Below are 27,930 nucleotides of genomic sequence, written 5' to 3'. Positions count from 1 at the left end.
AAAAAAAGCATGGAAGGTAGAACTGTAAACTGATCAAGACAGTAATCCTTGCCACAGATTTTTTTTTTTTTTCTTTTTTAACTTAGTCAAGGCGAATAACTTTAAAACAGAACCGATTCTCTCCTCTTCTCAGAGCAAGTAAAGGTGCCTTTACTCAGCCGGTGCTCCTCTCTCATGGTTTCAAAACACCTCTAACCTTTAGCGATGGTATATTGAAAAGATATCTCAAAGAAACAGTTTACTTGTCATTCCCATTTCTTCTATTTTCTCCGGAGGCATTCTGCATCTTTATTTTTCTGCAGACTGAGGAGTATGTGTGCTGTGTGTGTGTGTGTGTGTGTGTGTGTGTGGTTGGGAGGGAGGGAAACTATCAGATTTTTCTGCTGTCATCGCTTACTCCCCCATTGCTATAATTTCATTGACAGTAGCAGCAATTGTGCTCTCTGGAGCTACACAGGGGTAAAGGATAATTAGAGCTGTGGATGTCTTTTTCATGGTAACGGGGAAAGTGGAACCCTGTGCCAGCACTATTCTCTGTACCATGCAAAGGGACAAGATCCAGAGATAGGGGCTTGCATAAGAGATCTACAGTATTCTCTAACACAAACAGATGTATTTTACTCCGGCTGGAAGTAGTGGCGCTGAACCTCTTGTGGTTTTTAGGTGCTGGCGAGCAGATAGGATTTTTTTTCCCGCCGCCCTCGGATTGGATGTCGCAGTCGCTCTCTCTGCTTTTACCTTGCTCCACCGCTCTGTATTAGTATCAGGGGAGAGTGAGGTGGCCGTGTAATAAAGTGGAAGTGCATTGTCTTTCAGCCATGTAAAAGGTCAAGTAACGCTTGTACTTTGGCCCCTGTAGGCAGTGTGAGAGACAGTCTTGTTAGCATTAAGGTACGATGTCGTCAGGCAGAGCAGCGGCTCAGCAATTAGAGTTATTAATTATTTTCTTACAACTTAATACACTTTCATTTAATGCATATTAATTGATGTGCTCCTGAATCCGCACTCACATAATCCACCAAGGATTTCTCAAAGGCAAGCACAAAAGGCTTTTATTATCTTAAGGAGGAAGTGGTCTTTTGGGACTTAAAGTGCCCCTGCTCAATTGTGTATTACATTATGAAACAGACGTAAGTGAAATGAAATTACAACGTATCATCAGCACGGTGAAGGATCCTATTGAATAATTACCTCGGCAGAGCCATTGTTGTAATGTCAGACTTGTTCTTTTGGATGTGACAGAAGGGGTTTTATGAAGTCCTCATGCGAGGGAGTAAAAAAAAAAAAAAAAAGCAGTTTCAAGGTTAAACTGTGTGAAGGCCAAATGTTTGGGGAGGGTGGATTAATTTCATGTCCCATAATGTGATTTGCAATATCTCCTCCTCTCCTGCCCTTGGTTTCTTTGGAGATGTGCGAGCCTGATGAGAGCTGAAAGCAGGGGGGCCGCTGTAACTATCTCCTGCATTTATAAGTGTTTACAGGCCTACTAAATGGAATTAGAGGAGATGGCGCATGCTTACAAATTCACCATCATTTCCAGACCCCATCTCATTACTGAATACAAATTCAGAGGTTATTCCTCTGGTGCACAGCAGAGAGAATTAGCCTTCCCTCACACACGCGAGCGCGCACAAACAGATCCACATATATAAATACATAGAAACGTGCAAACACAAGATGGGCGGCAGTTTCCGGGAAAATCACTGTGCATCATTAATTGTAGGGCAGGCTATAAAAGAGAGAGAAGGACCACCATGGTAACGGCGGCAAACATCCCTGGCTGCTCCATCAAACCAAGGAGCCTGATGTAGGCAGCACTTTATCACCCAGCATCTGCAGCCTCTTCTTGTATATCTGTATATCAACACAGGTAATGAAACTGTTGGCCGGCCTCGTATTGTTTGTAAATTCTATGCACTACAGACCTGCCATAGATAGTTGTGCTTTTCATACAGCATCGTTTAACATTGATAAATGTGCATCAAAAAAAAAACACAACAACAACAAGCTCGCAGTCTGCATGAAATATGAGGAAGTGATTAAATCAGGGGCTGAGGTCACTGCAGGTAGCGGATGGGAGGCTGGCTGCGATCGTCGCATTGCAACAAATAGCGCATACCTGCGGTTTTCAAAACTTTTGGGATCCATAAGCAATGAAAACATAACACTGTTCAAATATCTTGTAAGTTATCTTGTAGAAATACGCAGAGGAAAAGGCATTCCCTCGACCACCCGGGTTTTTTCTTGCTGTTTTGCCACTACTGACAGTCTCTACCGACAATTATTCAATCACTTTTAAAGAACAACAAAAAAAAACCCGACAACCTCAAGACACAGTGTGTTCTGCGCTGTGGGAGGACATAGTTGCAAGTTAACTCAGATGAGGTGACAATAAGTTGTTTCTTGCCAAGATTAGAAAATGCAGAGTGGTCTCTGAAGAACAGGAGGAAAGAAAAAAAAAAAACAACAAACTACAGGAACAGCCAAGAGGTATTTTAGGAGGTGATGGTGTTGTGTCACTTTGGTAAAAGCAGTGTTTTTCAAAAGAGCTTTTCACTTTGTAAATGTGCTTTTTTTCACGTTCAGACATCCAAGTGCTGAAAGCGAGTACTTTTCTTCAGCAGTGCTCCAGTTTACCACTGTGGGCTGTATTATCACTGTTGGGAAATTCTCACGCTGACAGCTTCAGCGGGCTGTGCATGGTCTAAGTGTTGGCTGAGTAAATGTATGCATGCTAGCAAATGGTTTTAATGCTTGTCCCTTATTGCTCATGTTAAGTATGTCCTGAATTTACCTTGTTTTTTTAGTTTTTCCTGCATGCACAGCCTGTGCCATGGTGACTGGCATCGCTTTCCAGTAAAATCTCTTCCCATTATCTTACGAAACAAGCAGGGACCGAATTAGAAAAACCCCGCTTCGGCTGTCTGTTGGAAGATATCACGGTTTTAAATCTCTCCCAAGAAATTCATTGAGTACTTCGGAGGGCTTCCCACCCAATGCGAGTGTCTCCTTTAGATGTGTTCGCTCGGTGCTCCCTGCATCAAGTTGCTGTTCCTATTCTTCCCGGTATCCAGCGAAAAGCTAAATTTAATTGAGCTCAGTATCACCTTTCCTTCCAGCAAGTGAACTCAGTTTTTTTTTCTTTTTTGTTTTCAGATGATTTTCTCTCTCGGTTCAGCTGCAGTCGGAGGCAGAGTTGGGCTTGATCTATCACTGTACAGACATTTTTGCCAATTGTTTACTATGCTATGGCTCAAGGCTTTCTCGTGCATTTAAAATGTTGGAGCAGTTTTGAAGTTCCTGTTTGGAGGATATACTGAAGAAGAAGAAGAAAAAAAAAGTTGTTCTTGGCTTTACTTTTATTGCAGCGTATTGCAACAACATCCTGCAACACTGCACGGTACACACAGACCTGCTTAACAGGTGCTTCTCAGCATTCCGCTCACGTTGTTGCTTAGAATATAGATGTAAGATAAAAAAAAATAAATCTGAACCGAGCAAAGACTTTCTGATCTATACAATTCTGTGTCAGTGAAGTGAAAACACTCCATGTGGTTTCTTGACATTTGAAATGCTTTAAAACTAGACTTCTTTATTCATATTTTACCCTTCACATGCACCCTATAGCAACACCAATACAGCCCTGTCGTGCTATTGTATGCCTCAAAGTTCACTTAGTGGAACGAAAGGACACACTTTCTTATCTCTTTTAACCCTTTTTCTCCTTTTCCTCGTCGTCGTTTGCATGAATCCGTCTGTATGCCCCCTCTACCCCAATGAAAACCTCATTGCTTATGTAATGTCTCTAAACATTTGTGCAGCATTAGGGGAAGTCAGGCATGCCAAAACAGTGCAAAATGTCCCTCTGTGCACCCCATAGAGGTGGGACAGATGGCAGCCCTCGTTCCCGCTCTTGTAAACTGCCTGTGACAGGAGAGATGGCAGCGTACGCAGGCTGAACTAGGGCAACGCTAACTAAGGCTTTGCAGACAGTGGTGGACACAGTTGCACGCACACTCATCAGCGAGATGTTTATTATTGAAGCCGTGAGGGATCCCGGCTAGATTCTGCTTTCTGGATGTTAATTACAGCGCAAGCATTTATTGATTACAGAATCACGGGAAACTTTGGGCGCCGCCGCCGCGGCCTCGCTCCACCTGTGATTCGGTTTCAGGCTCACCTAAAAAACACATTCTATCAGAGTCCCTGCATTAGATCATCCATCACAATGTTAAAGAAGGTGACCTGGAGTTGTTTTCTAATTCAGTCGTTAATCACCGCCACAGCGGTGCGTCAGGCACTTTCACTTTGTTCCCCTTAACAACTCTCTGGGCAGAGTCCATTACTGAGTAAACAGACAGTGAAACGCAGAAGAAATGAATGAAGATGCCCGGCGCAGAACCCCCAGAGGTGAGATCAAATGGCAGGCCCGGTGATGATGAGGGATGTTTATGGCTGGCACTCTATTAAGAGGAGCCTCTTCCCTGCTGGCCCATAATGAACATCTACCTGGTGGAATGGTTGTTCTGAAGCTCTTCCTTACACTGAATTACCGGTCATTTTCATCAAAACGCGCCTTAATTGCTCTCAGCAGAGAGTCGGGGGAAAGGCCACCGGTGGAGAGAATGAGTTTTAGGGTAACTTGGCAAGGTGACTGGCTTATGGCGGCATTAAGCATGTTGATTTGAATAAATCTGGACCACCGTCTCTCCCCCCTCACTCCACCCCCCCTTTGTATGTTAATGAAAGCCGGTTCTGTCCTTGGAGGACGATTTTCAGGCCTGAACTCTTCTTCTTTTCTCTGTGCGCACGGCAACGCCTCCTCCAGATGTCCCCCACCGCGGGAGGCTGCGAGGCACATGCGAGAGAGGCTTACCGCTAACCGCACACACATAAACACACACACACACACACACACACACACACGCACACACGCTCTCAGATCACCTCTGGGGGTGGCCACTTCGGCCGACCTGTTACGAAACACCGGCGCAAAAAAAAAACAAAAAAAAAAGTGTGTTGTTTCTACGAATGCGAGAGTTAAATATTGCCGTCAGAAAGGGCAGTGTTTGTGTTGGAGAGGAGGAAGAACAACGTCTCAGAAAGGGGAATGTTTTCCTAAATCACAGACAATGTACCATCTGCACACGGCGGGGTGTATGAGTGACACTGGACCACTGCTGTGAGGAACTATTGCATTGTTATTAAATGGCTGTTGCCTCACTGGCAGCCATATTAAAGCCTCAGATCCTGTGCCTGATGCAAAGCAACCGAGGGGGGGGGAAACAAAAAAAAAAAAGGCAGAACCAGTCTGGCCTTCTGGACATGTTGACACTATCTGCAACTGTGATGGCTCAGATTGCAGGACGGCTGTATAACTTGTAGAAAATGAAAAGGATCAAAAGAAAATGTTCTTTCTCGGTCTATTTTTTCCGCCTTTAACCTCTTTAACCTCCTTGTTTTTTGATCTATCAAAACACGACACACATTAGATTTTTCCGTCCTCTGTGAGGACCTTTTTAAAACTTTTTCCAAATGATTTACTGGAAACTCGTCTGAAGAGGCTTCCTGTCTGCTAAACATGCAGAAAAGGATGTATAGGCCACGTTTTAACAATGTGCAGCAAAGTCAAAAGCAGTTTTGCATTTCATTCTTAGGGACATTACACGAAATGAAGCTTTCTTTGTCTGGGTGGAGTAGAACTTAAAGCCCCCGGGGAAATTTATGTGCAAAAAATGTTTATTCATCGAGTCATTTTCTTGACAATGTTAGAAAATTCTTAACATGCATAAAACAATTAACACATATATTAGAGGCAATATGGGAAAATTTAAATTATGAACACAGTTCAATCCAAGTTTGCTTGTTGTGCGTCAGGCTTTTTATTTATTTATTTTATTACGGCCATGTTAACTCGAGACTCCTTTTTATCCCTCAAGCAGTTCATCTGCAAAATGAATTCAATTTCGTACTTGCTATAAGATGCGTCTCTCTCTCTCTCTCTTTTTTTTTTTCCTTTCTCCTGGCTCAGGACTCTGGATCCGCTCCTGCTGGAGCGGCGTGTTGACTTATTGATGCTCGGTGCCCTTTGTGCACACTGAACTAGTGGCAGGCAGTTCATGAAATGCCACTGAAGAGTAAGAGTTGATTAGCTTTCCCTGCTCTCCCTCATCTCATTCCCTCACACTTAGGGCAGTAAAATGACTCTTGAGATTGCAACACTGCGCTAACAGTTTCTTGTTAACTTTCTTTGTGCCAGAGGTTATTAAAATTATGTAGAATTTGAATGCACAGTCACTGGATTGTCTCTGACCTGTGGCCAGCTCTCTGCGCAGCATCTGCCTGTTATTGAAGGAGAGGAAAAAAAAAAAAAAAAAGTGCATTATTTTTATATTTCCTCTAAATGTTTTTGACCCTGAACAAACTGCGGGCTGTATGTAAATTGTCCGGCAGCCGTATTCCGCTCAGACCGCTGCGGCTCCCTCCTGCATATCCCATCAGCTTAAACAGTCAATTCCATCTCGCTGTTTGTCATTATTCACTGTCTCTCGTTTCCAGCGTTGATTTTTCTAACATTACCTGCTTCGCAGCCTAATTAACCCAAACCGAGCCGCAGCGACACTTATTTTTATGAACAAATTGCAAATCTTTCCTCCTGTTGTTGATGAACCTGCTGATTGTTGTAAACAGTTTCCATGAGGATTTAGTTTATTTTAAATAAGCTGTCATTACGGCGCTTGTTGATTTTTTTTTTTTTTCCGGAGCCAAATGTTGCACTCGTGGCAAAAACCGGTGCGATTGAAGCCGCAGCGTCTGCCGGACGAGATAAGAGATGGTTTTTGATGTTGTTGAGGAAGGCAAGACGATCGCTACCTGACCTGAGAAGACCGGACCGAGTCGTCATGATTTTCCCAATCACAAATCAGGAGTGAAGTCCAGTAGACTTTCGAATGTCCATAAATATTCATCTGCACTTGAACTCTTCTGTTTTCCTGACAAAAGTTTGCCAAGGTCTCTCTCTCTCTCTCCCTCTCTTTCTATTTTTTTTTTAAGAGGCCGTCATCCCGCTTGACGGAACCTGACATTTGGAAAGGTCTGTGAGGAGGATTTGTTTGTGACAGCATCAAATTACGGTGGCACAGAGGCGACCGGAGGAAGGGGAGGGATGCAGGGATTGAGGAAGAAAATGGCTCCTGCTTATTTAAATGTCACTTCGGCGAGGTGAATGTGTAAGCTCCTCTTCTTTTTTTTTTTTTTTTTTTTTCTTCCCCGAGTATTACATGAGCATTTCTCACAATGGAAAAACATTTTTGTTGCTGTTTTTTTTTTTTTTTTTTTATTCTGTGTTGTCTCTCTGTTTGGCTCAGCCTGTTATTGGCAGGAGGCTTTAAGCCTTGTGAAGCATTGCCAACATCTTGACAGTAACCACAAACCATTTAGTTGTTTGTTTTGTGTAGGTAGTGACTGAAGGACCAATCACTCGGGGGGCTTATTCAGAATTGAGGTTTATTCTGGACTATGTATGCAGCCGTATAAAATACATATTAATTTTCAGGCTCTCTCCCACTCTCCCTCCAAGTGCAGGAACAAGGCAAAAGTAAGAAAGGAATCGTTTTAAGTACAGTCTGGGGGAGGAAGGCAGCAGACAAGGCAAATAACTGATAAGTGTGCTGCAATTTGTATATCCACAGTGATTTGTCTTATGCAACAACAGTGTTTTTTTTTTCTTCTTCTTTCAATAAAGGCTGCTATTTCTTGTCTGCACTCAGTGGGATCTGCCTGTCACTGACCTTTTTTTCCTCTTTTTTTTTTTTTTTGTTACAAGGATGAGATGACCGAAATACACGGAGTGTCCCTCGGTGATGATAGTCAAATGTCACTCAAACTGTAGGCAGACTCTCACACTGAGCTTCCAACAATAGCAGGAGGGAGGGAGCGTGGAGCCCTCTATCTCCGTTCCTTGACAAATAGCTGATGACACTGTTGGATTAAGTCCTCACAAGTCATGCCAGCTGCTGGAATTAGATGACAAGCACCTTGCTGTCTCCGTGTCTTAATCTGTTTCAGATGCTTCCAGTTTCATATATATATATATACAAGTGGAATATTCATCACGCAGCCGCTGCCTGCAAATGCCAATAAATTACGAGACTTAAAGTGATGTCTGAGTTTGACAACTGCTTTCCTTCAAGGCATTTGCCCTTTCGCCTACTTTTCTCATTGTGCCCTCCTGCCGTGACGTATTTTATTGAAGCGCCGTCTGCAGGCGCGCCAAAAATACACGGCGGGCTGCCTCCAAAACTTCAGCCGGGCGCAAGTTTCCACACACTCGGTACTACAAACAGAGCATCTATTTTAACAGAGGCATTTCCCATAATTAAACTAATGCATAGGAAAGTATGCTGGGGTGGCTCGCCTGATTAATGGAGCAATTACATAATCCATTACACTGAATTATGAATGTGCTAATGATGAGCTCATGTTGGGTAATGATTCCTGGAGTTTGCTTTGAAAAAGGAAGCGGAGAGGACTGTCTGTGTTTGCAGATGTTCCTCTAATCACTGGGAGGTAAGGCTAAAGGAGGGAGGAGAAACGTGTGGCTTCCTACGGAGAGTGGCAGCTACACCATCACGGGTCATTGCTCCCCGTTGTAGGAAGAACGCCTCCTACTGTTCCCGCTATAAGCTGGATGTCGCAGATTTGAGGCTCCCCTGCTACGACTTTCTAAAGGCTATACAAATCTAAATTAGTGTTTTATATAATTTTTTGACGGCGGCGTAAAGTCCGCAATTAAGGAGGCGAAAAGACAACATGAGAGATGACAGTCGGCGTCTGAGCTCTGTCACAATGTTCTTGGCCGAAACCACGACTGGCTGCAAGGGAATAATTTGTTGTTTACGTTCTTGTCTACTTGCTAAGATATTCTGGGTGCAGCAGATGTCTCAAAATATCTAATAGCACGTGAAAAAGATGGCAGTTATTTTCATAAAAACAAAAAAAAAAAGTGAAATTTAGCTTAACACTAATAATTAATTTGATTAACTTTTGATCATTTGGTTTTCAGGCCCCTGCTGTAATCACAGAAAGCTGCAATGGCGTGTGCATTTAATTTAACTCCACATCATTATGATTTTGGGTAATTCTGAAAGTACGTATCGATATAGCAGCATGTCTGACGTTAAAAATGGCTCCTGCCTTTTTCATATCCTTGTATTGTTTGTGCTCATATATATAGATACTTGCAGTTTAGATGAAATGGAAAACAAAATGCTGTTTGTGCACGCCGAGTTCTGTTCATGTTCGAGAGAAATTCTCTTAATATTCACAAAATAACTCAACTGCGTGGTGTTCTTTTGTTCACTCAGCATTATGTCCATGGAGTCACTCCCGCTAAAGTACTGCTGGATACTGCCAGTTATCTCACTGATTTCTTGTCTTCAAATCTCAAATTTCCTTTGAGTGTTTGACAAGTCTCCCAGATTGCTGTGATCCACAGTCTTATTATATTTGCCCAAAACAACAGACTCTTCAGAATTCAGTACAGGAGAAAGAGTTGCTGTGCCATTCCTGTCAGATTTTGCATAATGTTACTGCTTAAAATGCTAAAACCAGCTGCTTTAAACCCTCCTCTTGAGTTGTGGTGGATATTTTTTTTTTTTGTTAATAGTTCCCTCAGGCTGTCTTTTGACTGACACAGCAAACTTCTCTTGGTCAGAGTGAAACCTCGGTTGTGCTTTCTTCAGTTGATGAGTTTTTGACTGGTCATCTTGTGCTCCTGGCTCGTGCCGACCTCGGAGGAATAATGCCAAAAGAGACACGTGGATGTTCGGCCTCAAGTCATCTCATGTCTTCAGCTGCAAGTTGAGCACAGACATTTCGCAGAGACTACAGCTGGCAGCCAGGCTGCTGCAGACTTTGAGTTCCGCATCAGAGATGAAGTAGTGTCTACTTTGATCATGAACTAGAAACCATCATGGGAGCACATTCGAATCAAACGTTAATTCGTCTTTTATCCTGCTTTCAGTGGCTCCATCCTGTCCAAGTTATAAGATTCTGAAAAGGGCAGAGTTTATCTAAGACAAATTGACAGGAAGTAAATCCTATTGGTTGTTTTTTGAGGAAATAGTTAATGAAGCGTAGCTGTACAGTGGTATGACTCTTATGTAATATTGAGAAGACGGTTTACTTCCTTCCTTTCTCCATTCACACTAATGTAGAAGTTAGTTTGTTTCAGAATCTAACATCTGATGAGTTGATTACACGAACAGTGTGTTTTTATATATATCATACCTTTCTGCTCACAGTCAGCTGGGATCAGTTCCAGCCCTCCCTGCGACCCTAACTTGGATAAAGCACGTATAGAAGATAAAAGGATGGATGGATATTAAGAATTTTCTCAGCTTTTAAGATTTTTTTTTTTTTTTGCTCCTGTGCTTTGTGCCAGCTGTTCGCTTCATACAGTCACTTGGCAGTTCTGATTAAAATCTGTGGACGGGGAAAAGGACTGGATCAACTTCTGTGGTGGCCTGCGGTGAAGCCGGACCCTCTGTTCCCCGACTGCCAGCGTCTTATCTGCTTTACTTTCCCGTATTTGTGGTTGTAGCCTTAAAAACAAAACTTCCATGCTTTAGAGTTTTTTTGTTTGTCTGACTCACTTTCCAAAAGCAAACAAAGCGAAAAAAGAAATGTTTAATTGAATGTTTTCAGTGAAATGGATAAAAAAAATCTAAACCAGAATTTGCTTCTGGACCCCATTACAACCCTGGCTTGAACAGCCGTCGCAGTTTATAGAGTCCAGTGGTGTATAGGGGGACTGCTAGAAGCAAGCGTCAAGGTTACTTGTGTTTTCTCGGCTCCGTTGGGTCACTTTGCCCTTCTGACCCCTGAGACGCGCAGGTGTTTTTTACACTTCTCCCGGGTATTTATGACCGCTCTCCCATTTATATGTATGTACAAACAGCGATGTGTGAAGGTGGCGTTATTGTTTGCGCCGCCGTCCCGTTTCTGCTGAGCGGCCGGCGTTACACGCCGCTACATGCCGTTTCATTTTTTATGGGCTGCGACAGATGGCGGTTGTTGAGGTCACCTAACACGTCAGGCTTTATGACCCCCACCCCCTCCACCCCACCTCCGTATCGAGGCGCGCAGTCACATCAGAGTTTATCTTGTTTGACGAGGAAATGCTGTTAACACGTCGGGCCGCTGCGTGTTCTCGGGAGCATTCATGGATCTCGAAAAAAAAAAACGCCGTCTCTTGAGAACAGAGGTTAATTGCAAAGACAAATTCTAATCGAGGTTGTGTTTACAAAGAGTTGCATTCGTGGCCCTGGTTACATTTACCTTGTAAGTAGGTCCCTTTAGGAGTTTTCTTGCATTTGTGGCACATTTTATGTCTCGATGTGCAACGATGTTCTCCGTCGCACAATGTTTTTGCGAGCGCGCCTCCTTAACTTGGATGATTGACGTCCATTATTTTCCAGCCCACAGAGCCTGTTCCACGCTCTCAGTGGCTGCGTCTGCATTAGATCTGGTTCATTTGAAGTTCGGCGTGAGTCCATTTTGTTAGGTAAACAAAGCAGCCGGGCTCCCAGCTTCCAGCTGGGGACACTTATCTGCTTATCTCTGATAGAAAATTGTCTTCTTCCTAAAGTGTGAAATTTCTCTCAAGGTAACGGCGTTCGACTGCTCCGAAAGAGGAGCGTATTGTGTGCAAATCTCGTGCACGGAGAAGTCTCTCCAGCACTTAAAGCCGGTAAATGAATTTTGCCTGTGCATTTTATGGGTGCACAAACTGCTATTTAAAAAGCATAAACTTAATATAGTTTAACATCAAGCAATAAAGTTTGTAACTGGTGGGAGAGAAAAAAAGTGGAACTCCTCTTCAGGTGGAGTCTAGAGCACTGCTTATTATGCCAGACATTACTGCGAAAAGGGAAACATTATGTGAGTTTTTATGGTAGAGATTTGTGCTCTGTACATGCATCTGTTGCCTGTTTTATTTGCGTGCGTCCTTCTTGAGATGTAATTTTATTACCAAACATGCAGAGCCAGTTTTCTGACACTGTGGCAGTCTTACGATGCAGCAGCTCAAAGCATAAATCAAGTAACACCGCTTGTGCAGGGCCAAAAGTTACTGTGGTGGGAAAACTTGCAGAATACTTTTATTGTCAGACCTTATGTCTCCTCTCTTAAATTTGTACATCTCAGTCCTGCCAACATCTTAAAATGTGAATTCTTCATCGACTTTACTTTTGTGGTGAAAGATGCGGTTCTCCTCACGTGTCGGCCATGTCTTGTTCCAGGTTATTATGGAGCACAGATCAATTGAAATTCGCTGAAATTTAATGAATGACGGCAGCGTTCAGTGTCTGATGAAGCCCCACAGGCCTGGTGTGTTTTGGTCTGCGCCGTGGGCCTCTGGGCCCCGGGCCACCGGCTCCGCTCTGTTGCGCTCTCCGCCTGTTGTGAAATGCGATCAGTCGGCTGCGTTGGGGTCTGGCCTCGGCGCTGGTGGAGACCGGGGCGGCCCGTTCCCTCTCTGCGCCGCCCAGGAGTCGAGCTCCTGGGATTGGTCCGAGCGAGCGGCGTCTGATGCCTGGTAGTAAGTCTGCTGGGAATGCGGCCACGCTGCCTTGTTGTTGTGGTATCACAGGCTTGTTTACCACATTCTCTTCTTGCTCAAGCATACTTTTTACACTGAACAAATCTGACATGTTAGATAGCAGTGGATTATGTAATTGCCAGAGCAGCATACAGTTATGCCTCTGCAGATTTTATTTCATTTCCTTCATGTTTGTTATTAACGATCTGAGAAAACCTCCAGTCTCTTTCTATGTATTTCACATATTCTGCTCTGGAGCTTCTCCTTTTTCTGAATAACTCAGACCCCACTTCTCCATTTTTCTTAGAGGAACCGCATTAACAGCCGTGCCATTGAGGGAGCGATGACAGAACAGTGGGACATAAAACAGAGAACCTGACTGTTGCTGAGATCGAAAGCTTTATTTATGAAGACAAAGATGAAAGCAGAACATCAAATTATATTCCGGAGCACATTTAAGAGTATGAAACACATCAAGCACAGAGAAGTATCTGCTGTTGAAAACCTTTCTAACCAACACAAACAGGCTGAAGAAAAAAAAAATCACCTTTTAAGCCTTCAGAGTGAAGCGTAAGGCACACAGATATATGGAAGATATATTATTTTGTCAAGTATCACTTTAGGTCATCGTGTTTCCTGCCTGTATAATCCCGCGGTGGCCGGGAAGCAGCAGCTTTGAAGGCTTTTGGACTGTGAAGTGGCGTTCAGATGGGGGAGATAGTCTATCTTACCGCAGCAGAAATACAATTCAAACCTGACTCTGCGCTCAACCTGTTCTTGGGAGTGTTTGGAGAATCCGACAGTTATATTCACAGGATTAGCGTCTGTGTTTGTGCACGCTCGCGACTGACTTGACTTTTCATACATGAAACATTTTGATAAAGATAATCATGCAAAACTTTGAAAGCGCTCTCGTTTCCAGCAGCACGCTCCTGAACGCCGACGCCGGATTACAGATTCACAGGAGTGACTCGACAGTGACACAAGATAACATATTGAGAGGACAGCTGATCAGAGGCGAGCCGCAGGTAGATCTGCTCTGCTGTGACGTGCTGTGAGCCCCGATTCAGATATTATGACCTATTTAGAGGATGCGGCGCGTTCCAAACAGCCTCGCTTTTGCACAACAACGCAAGTTTTCTAACCTGTCTGCTTTGCATGAAATCGCGGAGGCTTCTCATCCGTGTGTTGGTCTGTAATTAACCTGCGGAGGCCCGGAATGGGCGCCCCCTGAAAGGCTTAATTAACCCCAGCCTAAGCGGCGGCCGCCGTCCTCAGGCTCCCGTGACCCTCGCCAAGCGACCGTCATGCTTCCCGTTCACACAGAGCTGCAAGGGATGAGAAACAAACCCACCTGTATTAAGTTTTTTGTTGTTGTGGAAATGTTTTTTTTTTTTTTCCAGCGCGGATGTAAATAACATCAGAGCCCGAGGTTCAAATCATTTCTAATCCCGAGGTGTTTAATTAATTAGTTCATTTTCAGGAAAGCAATCCACAATAATTTGCTTTATTTATTTATTTTAGGCGGAATGACATTTATCATGCAAGAGTCGTTTGTTTTCCTCGCTCCTTGTGTACTTTTAATTCAGCAGTCTTGCTTTTTCTGCGCCACTTTTCAAAAAAAGTGTGCCTATAATGACAGTTTATCTCTAATCGCTGCCGTTTTCCTCAGCCGACGGAACAAGAGTCGGGTTCGCCGCTTTGTCGGGTGAGGACGGATAATTTCATGCCATCACCTTCACACCCCACCTCTTCTCATCCCACTGAAATTAAGTTGTCTCTCCTTCTTGTTTAGTCAGCTTGATGTTTGAGCTGTATTTTTTCTCAACATCAGCACTGCGGCGCTGAAAAACCACCACCCAAGGGACTTTACCGCGCACGTGTGTGTGTGTGTGTGTGTGTGTGCTTGTGTGTTTTACTGGATTTGTTGGGTCTACTACATTAGTGGGGACCAACTTACCTGATGGAGAGCAGAATACTAAATTTTTCACTTTAGGATCAGATGCTTCAGTCTAAAACAGAGGTGTCAAACATTTTAGTTCAGGGGCCACATACCTCTACACACCTTTAAATTTAACTTACAAATGTTTTGTTTTTGTACAAAGGATACATGATGAAATGTCTATTGCAAAGCTAAACAATTAATATATAGTGAAATTAAAAAAAAACAAAAAAAAATCACTTCTATAGCCGTTGCACTGTGCATGTTTTTACAAACTCACCCTGACAGCGTGGCTTCTGAGGCTCATGCTTGCAAGCTTTCATGGCAGCATCGCCAATATCTCACCTCGGGCCTCAGTGTTGTGTCTTGTTTTATTAATATTACATTTTTACAACTCGTTTGGTGGTTCGGCGGGCCAGATTAGACCCTCCTGAGGGCTGCTTTTGGGCCACGGGCCATGTATTTGACACCCCTGGTCTAGAGAATGTATAATGTAAAAGAGAAATCCCCAAAAAGAGCTGAATGGGTGTGTTCCGGGTCAGGTGAAGGTTTAGGACCAGACGTTTAGGTATGGTAGATTTGGAGTCCAGGAAGTGAATGGCGAATATAACCGTGTGTGTGTGTGTGAGTGTGTGTGTGAGCAACAGCCAGGCTTGTCTCCAGTCAGAGCAGACTACTCTGTATGTGTGTCATCTCCTGAGTGCAACACCAGCATGGCCCACTTCTGCCTGACCGACTAGACTCTGCAGCTCATCTGGGCTCTTGCCTCTTGTCTCCTTTGTTTAATTTGCTCTCTCTCTCCCTCTCTCTCTCTCTCTCTCTCTCTCCCTCGCTCTCTTCCCCGTGTGCGGTCCGGCCCTCACGTCTCCTCTCCACAGTCAGAACAGAGCAGCCCAAGCTTGCAAAGACGTAGAGCGTCCCAGGTGAATCGGGCAGAAGGTATTAGCTCACAGCCAGCGCGCTGCGATGAATCAGACGTGACCACCCCGGCGCAGATTCACACTCAGACAGACCCACACTTTTTGCACGCACACGTACACATTTAGGTCAGACGGTGAAAAGGGAAGAAAAGGGAACCTTTAGCCTACATCATGGCAGCTCTGTTGTCGCCGACTGCAGGGACCCGGAGACCCGTGTTACAGGATACGGTTTCCCCTCTCATATATCACCGGAGCACCGTCACAGATGACAGCTAAAGCAGGCTGTTAAAGCTTTAATGTTGTGTGTTTTTTTTTTTTATCTGCATTTTGTCTTCCTGCCAAGTATGAATTTTAAAACATGAGAAAGTAATAAGTGGAACCTGTGTTGACAGGGACTCTGGGTTGTAGAAGCATGTTGCGGACACGTTTGAGTGTCCTTTCAGATACTCTTCAGTATTCTTCGGCGCAGCTTCGGATGTGCTTCCGTTGGTAGAGGCATGCGGCGAATGAAACTCTTAATCACTTGTTTCTACTAACTCCTGAGGAGTAGATCCCGCTGAGAAGTGACTTGACGCTCCACAGTATTCACAATATACGCTTCTTGCTAATTGTGCCTTTCAGCTTTTTTGTAATCCTTTGCCTCTTGTTGAAAAGGAGAGTTTCTTCAGCTGTGTTGAGCTTCTATATGGCTTTCTTGACTTAAAGATAACGTCTGCAAAGATTTCAAACAAACCGCGCAAGTTTATAGCAGCACAGAAAACCCCTGTTTTCACATTACTGTTTGATAAACTATTATCATAATCGACGGCAGAGAAATAAACTTGCTAAGTGATATCAGATTAATGGACTGACCGTGCAAATTAGGGGTGTTGAACTCATTTTGGTTCATTTGACCGAGTTTGATCTCAATTTGGGCTGATTGGGAAAAAGACATCCTGATAATCTGGAATTACTGACAGCTCAGAAACTTACCTTTGGTTTCTGTGTGAAAGAAAAATAGTAAAATAAAAAAAACTGTGGAGGCCTACAGTGTTATTGTCCATATATTTACCCATGTCCAGAAGAACTATTTGTTTATACACACTAGCAGTGTTTCAGAAAACTTGTTTTCCCCCAATTCGACTGAGTCGGAGTATTTTCAAACAGTTATGTTTGCACCATTGTCGTGTAAAGGAGCAGAGATCTTGTCATTTGTGTGCGGAGAAGATGAAACGCAACAAATCTTCACAAAAAGCACATTTTTGTGCTGGTTTAAGAAAACTGGGCTGCTTTCAGTAAAGATGCAACAGGCTTTTTTTTAAATGCTTATTATGGAAGTGCTAGATATTGTTTGTTTGTATGTTTATTTGTGTTATTGTGTTTTGTTCCGTTGTCTCTAAAATGTCATTTGCAGATGGTTGTTTATGTGCCTCATGTATGTAAACCCCAGTAATCTTCAGGCTGTCTCACAACAGAAACCTCTTGAGCCACGTTTCCGTTTCGCTGCAGAAAGTGTGGCGCTACATACACTTGTATCCTCAGCTGGCAGAAAACACACATTCCCAACATTTTTCTGGCAACTTGAGTTGACATCCCCCCACCTGTACTTTGACCTCTGCAAACACACGACTCGTGAAGATCCTCTCATTTAACCCTCGGGAAAAACAAACGGGTGTATTTCTTAAAATTCCTGACTTCACCGTTGAGAAAACAAGCCACGGACAGAGTTGCGAGTGTTTTGGTAGTTCTACACGACATGACATAACTTATAATGAAGCGAGAGGAGAAACGCTTTGGCTTCAGCTCTTCACACACGTCAGCGTGGAAATCTTGGTTGTGATCTGTGCGCCTGTGCACATCGTGCATTGCCGCCATGTATGGTTTTTCCACGCGCCCGTGGCCAAAAAGTGTCACTTCAGGCCGTCGTAGGTTCATTATGCCATTATCTCCCTCAGGCCTCAGTCCATTTGCTGGGCAGGGAGTGTGACGGAGCCCTTTCACAGGGTCACCCCCCTTCTGCTGGAGGCCGGTCAGCTGAGAGGCCTGTGTGACGAGAGAGAGAGAGAGCGAGAGAGAGAGAGAGACGGAGTGGTGGCTTCACACTTATTTGACACTAATCATGATGTAGCGCACAATAGGAGTGTGTTGCACATTGTAACCACTCCATATATAATATATATGATTTGCTCTGCTCCACACAGTCGGTATTGATAATATCTCTCCCAGACAATGCGCAGATCAGCAAGATGGATTCATTGTTGTGCTCTTCTGCAGAGCGGCAGAAGCATTAGCTACACTTTGTCAGCGAAGCTCTCCAAACAGCGTAAATCAAGTGCAAGCGAGGTACCTGTCATTTTAGGGATCCGCAGTCTGAGACGCGCCGCGGTATCGCGGTGCGCGAGGGGTTAATCCATCTGAAGCGAACGCTCTCGCGGAGCCGAACTATATTCCCTGGGCCTTTTCCACCCATCCATCGCCTGAAGAGAACGGCCGGCTTATTTTCTCTGCATATTAAAAACTGCCTAGAGAGGTGGCAGGCAGGGCCTCGGGAGGATGCAGATAGTGCGGGGAAAAAAAGAAAAAACGATGAGTGAAAAGACAGAAACTCAAGGAGAGAGTGGGGCGGGGTCTTTCTCTTTTCCCTAAATAAATGATTAACTAAATGTACCCCCCCCCCCCCCTTCTCTCCATTGCTGTCCAGTTTGAAAGAAGGGCCAGCTTTGATCTCCGGGGCCCTTTGAAATGATCTGAGGAAGGAGAGAGGGATGTGAGGGAGGGGCGGGGGGTAAGTAGGTGAGACAGAGACAGGAAATGCCACGCCTCTCCGAGGGGGAGACATCACAGGTACACGTGTGGAGCCGGGAGACGGCGTCTGTGTTAAGTGAGCTGTTTGAAGACCTCGGCGTGGATATATGCCTTGGGATGGATTAGCTTTTCCGCATCCCCAGAGATCAATGGGGCAGCAGATGTCTCTTCCCCTCTCAATAGAAAATTGGGCTTCCCTTCCTCCCTGCACGAGGGTGAAGTGCCGCTGGATGTATAAATCCCATATCTCGCTGGCTTGGTGGCCCCTTAGAAGGATTCGAAAAGACCCTGTCTCAGTTTCATTCAGTTTTCTTTACTTTCACAGGCATGAAATGCATTTCCAAGGCTTGATTGCTGTGTTTTAAACCTCTGTTTAATTCACATAATCCAGATTGCTTTCCTTATCAGGGGGATATTTGTACCACTGTACCACAATAGCATGTTTGTATTTTCTCCAACTCACGACGTATGTGTGCACAGTAGTGGGGTAACTTTGTATGTGTTGCGCCGCCGCGCCACGTTGAAACCGAAATCCTCTGTTAATGCAGAAATGTGCTGTAGCATTAACGCCATCTGGATTCGCTCGCTGCAGCGGTGGTTCAACAAGCCCGGCTGACGACTGGTATCCGTGTCTGCTGTGGACTCTGGAATTACAACGCCGCGTGCTGCGATCGGGACAAATCTGCAGATCTTTACCTTAAAGCTGCAGCTGTTATCGTGAACGTTAGAAAAATGGATTTGTTCTCATATAGTCGTGAACTCCCTCTTCTGACTGTTACATCTTTTGAATTGACTTATTTATAATGCATTCACATCTCATAGCTGAACATATTCCAAGTGCAAAACTTCGAGTAAAAGCATTTATTTGATTTAAACCCACTGGGGAACAAGTTGACTCTGCCCCTCACAGTTTTTTTTGTATTTTCACAGTAGTTTCCTGATCTCATGCAGCTGTTTTTAACCCTTTTATTCCTTATTCTGTCACCACTGGCTGGATTTGGGGTGCAGTTCTTATAGGCGTAACTCATGAACTGGTAATGGTATCTAAATATTTCAAAAACCAGAAGGGAGTGGAGAAACCGAGCTCCACTTCCACATGGGAGTGATTACAGTGGCTCATAATAGAAAAGAATCACAGACAAGACTCACCAGCGTGTAACACCAGCTTCTCAGAACCATCAAATATTGAAGCTGAACTCACAAAAAGTGGCGGAAGCGCTCTCTCTTTGTACATTTTTGACAATTCCAACACTGTGAAGTCAGGTTAAATCCAGCCATTCACATCATGAACGTGGAAAAAAAAAAGGAAAATATTGTCATTTTGAACTGAATTTATCAAATCAATAATGATCTGTCCTCTTTTATTTATACTAATCCTGCACTTGACCCTTTAGCACAGTTGTTGCGGTAATTACAGCCCGGGTGACATTGTCGGCCGCGTGCGCTCGGCTTTGATATTTCAGAAAAAAATGATGACTGCGGTCCTATTTATTCCTTTCTCCAACAATTCCCTCTTTCTGATCTCACAGTGTGAGTGAGGGAAGCGTGGGCGGAGGCCTTCTGTCATCCACATCTCTGTGTTGCTCTGCACTTGCAGACCCAGGCTCACTTCTCGATCGTCCAATCAAATTCGAGGGATTTGGGTTTTAAATCCATGAACCCCCCCTCTCATATGTTATGTTTGATTGTGCATTATTAACATTTTTTAAGATAATGATTCTCCTATTTTTGTTTTTGTGTCAGGCAGAGAACTTGATAATATCACATTATGCAGAAATATTTAACACATTTCGGATTCGCCTATTTATAGCCGCGCAGAACGGCCAACAGCTCCACAGCAGTGCAACGCAGGTGTTAAGAAGACAGCAGAGCAGTTACCATGTTTAAACAAGAGCTGACTTTTATTGCCTCATCTGGAAATATTTATTCATCCAATCAGTTTAATATTTCACCAAAACACTTTGCGCTGCATCAATCACGCTGTCAGTCAGCCCTCGCTGTTTTCGCAGTCCCAAAGTCACCTGATACTTTTAATTCTGGCAAACGTCTGTTGTTTTTTTTTTTTTGTTTTTTTTTTTTTTTTGCCGGAGTACTTTCTTACCGCTTGTATTCTCATGTGGCCACTGGATCCTCACTTTCATTAAAGTTGTTTGGAGAGTCTCTCAGCTTCTGTGCCTCATAAAACAAACTGCTATGATGAAAATAACTAAAAACCACACAACCCAACGCCGCTCCTCCTGTTTTATTAGAACATGCACACAGAGGCAGACACACACACACACACACAAAACGCCGTGTTTGTTGAGGTTCTAATGAGTCCCAGTAGCAGTGGTTTGATTTTTTTTTTTTTTTCCCCCCCCTCTCTCTTCCCTAATTTGACATGCTTCAATTGGGCTGGGTCCCTCTCGCTCTGCAGACCTCGGATCCTCCATGCAGAGGCCTAATGAATCTTCTCCATGTACACAAACAAAGGACAAACAAGACGAGCTGAAAACACTCACATCCTCCAGCTTGTAATTGTCCTAAACATGTCAATCAATCACTGCAGCCTGCTGGAATCTACAAACAAAAGACTTATTAGTCACCCATGAGAACATAGCAGTCTTTTGATTGCCCGGTATTACACTCATGGGCTGGAGTACATTTACAGTTGGCAGAATTTCCTCTCGGTTTTTTTTGCTCCCGTGATGTGAGAGCGTTCAGCGTTACGCTTTGTGTTTAAGGAAGGTGACGGGAGGAACGGTGAGTCAACCTTTGCGGGTCTCCCAGGGCTCCCCGCCTCGAGTTTGGGCCGTAATTGAATCGGGGGCTTTTTTGCCGCCGTGAGTGGATTGTCTGATAGTTTATAGGGTAATAAAGTCCCTCCTCGGTAACACCTGCCAGCTGCGCTCAGCTTTGACCAAAACAGTCTATTTAATACCTCCTGCTGTGCACCTGCAGCCCACCGGCGCCGGTCGGCCATTGATACGCCGTATCTCTGTCTGAAAGTTATGATTGCGGTAATTAAAAAAGGTGACTCAATCAGCCCGCCATTGTTGACCTCCTTTGCAGTTTCCGACGCTGCATCTTTGACCAAGACGCAATTACAGCATCCATTTTTTTACTTATCTGATCTGGTCTGTTTACCTCGACCGGCGCTCAGTCCTGCAAACACCGAAAGGTGTTTTTCCTGGACTTTCTCTTCTCTTAACAGCACCTCGCATCTCCATCAAAACAGCTTCTGTCTCCGCTGAGAGGAGCAGCCGAGTGGGTGAAGAGTAGGTGGACAAATGGATGGAAGAAGCGCTGATGGCATCTAAGAATTTTATTTGTTGAAGTTTTTTTTTTTTTCTTCTTCTTCTTTTTAATAAGCGACAATCTGTTTACGCAAGTCAGGTCGCAGCTTTGCTCGGTCCGTAATGCGCGGTTGTGATGAACGCCGCCATGAATAATTGCTAATTACATCCCTGACAAAATTGCACCTTTAAAATGCTATTATTGGGAGCGCATGCATCTTCTGCCCCGCTTCCTTTTGGCCGGCTTTCGGTATTATTAAGGAATTGTGCGTTTACGAGAGTCAGCAGTTTTCAGTGGCGCAATCTCATTACATTTACAGGGAAGGGATGAAGAGCAACAAAAAAAAAAAAAAAAAAAAAAAATTAATTGGAGGCATGCGATAGTTAGGACAGGAGCCTGGGCAAGGGCAGAATAAATCAGAGGTCTGTTTGACAGCTTTATGGCACCGGGGGAGAGAGAAGTGGTTGACTTTAATGGGTGGAGATAGAAATGTTGAGTTACTTTATTTTTTTTTTCCCTCTTTCTCTCTGTGACATGCACGCCCCTCCTCACACACACACACACACACACACACACACACACGCACGCACACACCCAATCCCCTTCCCCCCTCATCAGCTTACACAGCCCCTCACCCCTGAACTATTTGGACTGGCTTGATATATAGAGTTAATTCAGCCCCGCTCCGCGCAATAATTCATGCGTTTCATGCATTCAGCGTCGCACACACACACACACACACACAGCGCGGGGTGGAACTGTTAATTTTCTGCGCAGAGATTGTAACGCTCACACACATACACACACACACACACACCTCCATCCTGCCTGTCACCCACCATGCAAAACCTGTCCCCACCCCCCTTCTCCTCAGTCCTCCTCCTCCTCCTCCTCCTCCTCCTCCTCCTCCTCCTCCTCCCTCCTCTCCACTCTTGTTTTTCCCCTCATTGGTTTACAAGTTAATTTGGCTGAAAAAGTGTCTTGCAGTATTTTCTGCAGCATCAGTTTGTTCCTCTCTTTAAAAGGGAAATTTTAGATTAAAAAAAAAAAGAAACACTCTGGTCGGTCGATGACAGAAGCAGCGAAAACTTAATTAATCCTAGACATAGCTTTTTTTTTTTTTTTTGTCCCAAAGCCTAAGCTGGGCCCTCATCTCTCCTCTTGGCCCCGGCCCACTGACCCCCATCCCCAAGTTCACAAAGGTCATCCACACAAGGGGCCGGCTCCCCCCCTGCCTCCCCCGCTGACTTAAGCCTCTCGCTGTTATAAATGAGGGGGAAACGCCGGCGAGTAAAGTAACGAGGGACGTGGCTTCTGCAGGGCAGTGGGGCCCTGCTCTCCATGCACTTATTTCATCTCTGTGTGTGGTGTGTGTGTCTGCATGTGTGTGTGTGTGTGTGTGTGTGTGTATGTGTGTGAGTGCCCAGATATTTTCATTTTTAATGGATCCCAACACATAATAAAAGTCATTTCTAATTATTCAATGAGAAAAATGTCAATTTTATCTCCTCAATGAGGCTTTTGACGAAGCAGGACTGAGTGAGAGTTCGCAAAAGCCCGAACATGCAGAAGCATCTTTAAAACAAACGTCGGCCAGATGAATGATCTAAACAATTAACTCCCCAACGCCGTTTGATTATACGGCAATATAAATGCAAGCAGCTGTAGTTAAACTGTTATACCAGTCATTTGGCTCGGACAATTCAATCAAGTCATGTGGAATTACAAGTGTAGCTCAAGCAGAAAGGTCTAATTAACCTCAATCTAGAACAAAAAACCCTCTGTTTCTTACATTTGTATGTCGGCGTTCAGAGAAGTGCCATCACTTTTGTGAGCTCTGCCGTTTTGGAAAAAAAAAAAAAAGAAAAGAAATATTTTCCTGGAGGTTTGACTGATGGCAGCGTTGAGTTTTTCTGCAGTGTTTCCGAGGCCTTGGCTGAGACCAGCCAGCCAAAGATAAACAGTGAAAAGCATTTTTCCCCTCAGGCTTTGAACACAACTCAGCATAAAGTTGAAGCCGTCACCTTAACTCGAACATGGAAACTCTCTCAAGCAGGAGTTAGTAGAAAGAGAGAGAGAGAGGGAGAGAGAGAGTCTTTTCTATGTGATCTGGCAGAGTTGCAGAACACATTGTTTTCATTTATTTATTTCATTTCAGCTGGCAAGGTAGAGGTGAGTAAAGTTTTTATTTTAGGAGTGGGAGGAAAAAAAAGCAGGTCACATTTTGCTGGCAGTGCTGCCGGAGCTCACTGATACGAGTGCGAGGGTTTTTTTGTTTTTTTTTTTGTGTGTGTGTGTGTGTGTCAGGAGACATTTTGTGGCAGACAGGAGAGAAACCCGGCGCGGTGACAAGGGCTTTTCTCCTCTTGAAAAGGCGTGACGACCCCCGTGACCCTCGGAGTTGAAATGGAGGCCACCGCTAATTCTCATGCCCGATAGAAGGGGGAGAAAATCCAAACAGCTTCGGTTTTGATATTCAAAAAACAGGGAGTGATATCAGATGTTCTTCTAAAGGTGGCGTGATTGTGTTATTTATATATATATATGTGTGTGTGGTTGTGTGTTGTTTGTGTTGTGATTGTCAGCTCAGTCTATACAACTGACCTAAACCCCGAGGCGGTCGATGAGTCCTCCACGTGAACACAATCCCATGATTCATCTTTTTTTATGGCATTTCCTCTGCTCCATGCAGGGAGAGGATCTCATTGAGCTGTTTCTCCACACACACACTCACACACTCACGCACACACACACACACACACCCTTTGACCCATTATCATTGCCTTGATGCATTTAAATTGCCTATCTAGCGCAGCGCTGATATTGTACATTGAACGGCGGTCGGCAGATAAAGCTGACGACATTATATTGATATTAATGCCTTATTGGCGTCCTTTGATGTTTTCGATTGTTGATAAAAGCGATGCCTCGATTGGTGTTGGAGAGAAGACACTAAACTGTAACAGATGGCGGCCTGGAGAGCAAAGATTGCGGAGCTTCCTTTTGTTGCGTGTTCCAGCCTGGGAGATAAAGTTGAGTGGTGTTTGTGACTCAGCGCGTCGCACATCATTAGTTTCTCTGGTTTCACCTTCTGTGAAGACTGGCTACTTCACTCTGCTTTACATAATCACGGCGTATTTTTAGATTTTGGCGCGCTAGCCGGACCAAGCCAGGAGACTCATGATCAATTTCTTCAGATTGATTTCTAAAGGGGTGAACAGTTGTGTGTATATTATAAGACTAGAACTATATATGGGTGTTAATGATCGTCCTGAAGACGCACACGAGGCTTTTTAACCGATGAAAAGCCATTTGAAACTCAGTTATGATCGTAGAATTTTTTTTTTGTAGGTCTCTTGCTGCTAATAACATATTTGTGTATTGGTTCAGGGCTTCATACAAGGAGTGCTCAGTGTGTGGCACGCCAGCCTTTAAACTGACAGATAAGACAGTTAACATGGCGTAAAGCAGTTTACTTACCTGCGAGGGTGTTCGCGTTCCTGTTACTGGTGCAGCATATTGAGCTAGTTAAAGAATATTTCATAGTGTTTTGAGAAAAAAAAAACAACAAAATTTTAATATTTATCAAGCTGTGATCTTAAAAAGTAGGACAAGAAGAACGATGCAGCGTGTTAATAGGTAACATATTTGGTCTTCAGCGACCGCATGTTCAGCGGTTCTCCCAGGCAGTGTGGTTCCAGTTGTCGCCCGCCGTTCTGTAATTCACCGCGCCCCCGAGAGCGCAGTGCAATAACAATATGTAGAGCTAATAGTGTAGGACTTTCTCACAGGTGCCCCCGATTTGTTTCCCCGAGGTTGGGAAAAACTGCTGGGACGGCAGAAACGCCGCCACTTCGCAGAGATTGCATTTGTTTGAGGAAATTACCACAGTACGGCTGAATGCTTGATGATCTCCAAAAAACCTCACACAGAGTAAAAAAATAAAAAAATAAATAAAACACTCCCCGCCTTGCTGTTAAACACATATTACCGGATATCTCCCACTTCACTGTGGAGGAGATGCTGAGATGTGCTCCATCTTTTTTTTTGGGGGGGGAGGGAAGCGTATAAGGCGGCGCTCTAATCAATTCAGGTAGGGCAGCATTATCAGTGGAGCTGCCACCGGAGCCGCGCCGCACAATAACTCAGGGCGGGCATTTGAGAAGTGTGTGAGTTTGATCCTGTGCCAGGGTGATGAATAGCTGTTTTTTCTCTTTTGTTGCCCATCAGCACTTTTATTCCGCAGTTAATCCGCCAGGCCATGCGCACTTCCCTCACTGTAATTTTTCACCTTGGTATGTGAGATTGTTTTCGTGTGTATTTACACGTATGCGCGCGAGTGTGTGTGTGTGTGTGTGTGTGTGTGTGTGTGTGCCTCTTGCTGTCAGCGGATGCTTTCTTATAAATACATGCAGCTTCTCTGCCCTGCTGGCACTGGAGACTGATTTAAAGGTGTGTGTGTGTGTGTCTCTGTTTGCGCTTGTAGTATTGACACGTTGTGAAAAGTTAGTGAGGAGTGGGAGCCATATATAACGTGTCAGCAGGCCCTGGTGGGGCTAACACTTGTTACCAAGGTGTGTCAGGTGTTAAAAGGATTGTCATGTTGTTGCAGATAATGCAGCTTAGCCACTTGATTTACTACGGCGGCGGAGCGGAGCGCCCCTGCTCCGACGCCCCGCCTCCTCCTGACACCGCCGTCACAATGAAATCGTCAAAACCTGAAAATGTCCTGAACGACGGCGACGCCACAATGCAGGAAAAAAAAAGAAAAGAAAGGTGAGCATTCAGGAAACAATAACAGAACTCCACTCGGAAAATCATAAAATAGCCATCTGATTGCCACGCGGCAGCAGAGCAGGAATTAAGCGGCTTTTATGGGCCACAATCAACTCACAATTCTCTTCTTGTTAAGTTGTCTGCCTCCATAGAGGGTGGGAAAATATGTAAATGAGAACAATGAAATAATGAGGTTCGGCTGCAGTGAAACACAGTGTAAAGAGCCGAGCCACTTGTTTCCAGATGTTGACTCTGATGGTATAATTTTTGTGCGTTTGACGGAAACAGAACAAAATTTAACTGATTTTTTGTTTGGATGACCGGGAAATTATTGGAAATTACCTGAAAATCTATTGGGGCCGGGACGATATGCTTCTTCTTACGTCTGTAGCACACCGAACCGGCGGGTTAATGAGGTGTAAGTGAAGCGACCTGACATTCTGTACACAGCTTCACACCCGACTCAGCCACCCACCACCTCCGTCTCCCCTGGCTGCTGAGACCAGATCTGATTAGGAAGATCGAAGTGGGGGGGTTTGGTCCTTGTGGTCATATTTTAATTCAAGCATAAGCACTCGGAGACCCTCGTCGGCCCCGCTCGTGCCACATATCTTCACGGCGTTGGGGCCGGCCGTCCTCAAGAGAGCTGTTCTACATAAGGCGGACAAGGAGCACAGCTTCGCGCAAAAGCCTGCCGAGACTCTACACCATTTATCTCTCAGCTGCAAGGTTGGGCCAGTACTAATTGACTGAGCTTGTGTGTATGTATGTGTGTTTGAATCTGTGTGTGTGTGTGTGTGTGTCAGTTCTGGTCCCTTGAAGCACGGCACATTAGTAGAGCCTGAGATGATAGGATGTGGCGAAGAGAAGGAGAGCGAACGTGAGAGAGCGAGGGAGGCCAGCCTTGTGTTGCAGACGAGGGGAGCTCGGATGAAAAGCTTTCCTGTAAAAAGTCAGTTATTGGCTGCAGCCCTCCAAAAATACGGCCAGTAAAACTGAGTCACAGAAAAACCACACAGCTGATGCCGACTTTTATAGGAAGATTCTTGTCTATTGCATCCGCTTTTTGGAGTTGATGCTCAAAAAGTTAAGACGTTGTTGAGTTAGCTTCTAAAGGAATCGGTGAACACGACCCTGCAGGTGTTTCAGGGGTTAAAGAGATCAAAAGTAAAGCGTAATAATGACTGTGTGGTAATAATTTATTAATTTGCCTCCCCGTTTGAGTGAATTACCTGCAGGTTTTGTGTGAAACACGTCTGCCTTCTTACATATTTCTTTCCCAGTGAGACTCTCGCCTTTTTCTAAGTGATGCTGTCATGTTTACCATATCGCAGCAATTACCTGAGAACTGTTGGAACTTGATTGCTTCAACTTAAAAAAAAAAAAAAAAAAGAAGAAGTAAAACAAACTAGAATTATGGGTAAGTGTTCCCTGGCTGTGTGAATCCCCCCGGTGTGTGTTGGAGCATGCTCCGGGTCTGTGTTCCTCTCGCCGCTCTGCTCTGGACTTTATCAACACGTTGTTTGACTTGGCTTCCTCCCAATGTAAGCTCCAGTACAGCACGGAGTTGGCTGTCTCACCGTCCGCTGGGAGAGGGCTGAGCGATGCGTGCGTGTGTGTGTGTGTGTGTG

At 44.5% G+C, this 27,930-nt stretch overlaps 1 protein-coding gene across 4 annotated transcripts in view; it reads left to right on the top strand.

Moving 5' to 3' along the window:
• ctbp2l (C-terminal binding protein 2, like) overlaps window positions 1-27,930 on the top strand; it is an 86,862-nt gene that overhangs the window by 3,716 nt on the left and 55,216 nt on the right. Inside the window, exon 1 of one of the 4 annotated variants that reach the window (XM_030098107.1) lies at window positions 27,747-27,751. The exons of the other annotated variants lie outside the window; for them this stretch is intronic. The gene's annotated coding sequence lies outside the window, so the exon portion shown is untranslated. Of the gene's footprint in view, window positions 1-27,746; window positions 27,752-27,930 lie in introns of those variants that run through there. 4 annotated transcript variants of the gene reach the window in all.

Source organism: Salarias fasciatus, chromosome 8 (assembly GCF_902148845.1).
Source record: "Salarias fasciatus chromosome 8, fSalaFa1.1, whole genome shotgun sequence".
NCBI lineage: Eukaryota > Metazoa > Chordata > Actinopteri > Blenniiformes > Blenniidae > Salarias > Salarias fasciatus.
The sequence above is the reverse complement of the archived record's forward strand: the minus strand, read 5'-3'. Positions and strand labels throughout refer to the sequence as shown.